The following is a 379-nucleotide window of genomic DNA, read 5'->3' on the forward strand; positions in this document are numbered from 1 at the left end:
TTTTTTTTACGGAAACGCTCGCCGTAATGTCATCGTTTTGGGCGGGGTCACGCGCAACATGCCAAAAATTCATTTTCAATTTTCCCTAGGTGTGATAAAATTTTGAGGTACTTTTCGTTCATGTGGCGGGGGTGTAATTTTGGCTCAAAGGCGCAGAAAGATAGAATGTTAAAGCAAAAACAATATGGTCCTTGCAGTCAATAGACTGCTGCTGCGGGGCCATAAATATGGTCCTTGCAGTCAGTGACTGCTGCTGCGGGGCCATAAATATGGTCCTTGCAGTCAGTGACTGCTGCTGCAGGCCATAATCATGAGAACCTTGCACATAACTGAAAGAGCCCAAAGAGAACATAGAAGTACAGTTCTCTTGAGTATAGAT

Source organism: Oryzias melastigma, unplaced genomic scaffold (genome assembly GCF_002922805.2).
Source record: "Oryzias melastigma strain HK-1 unplaced genomic scaffold, ASM292280v2 sc00761, whole genome shotgun sequence".
Lineage (NCBI taxonomy): Eukaryota > Metazoa > Chordata > Actinopteri > Beloniformes > Adrianichthyidae > Oryzias > Oryzias melastigma.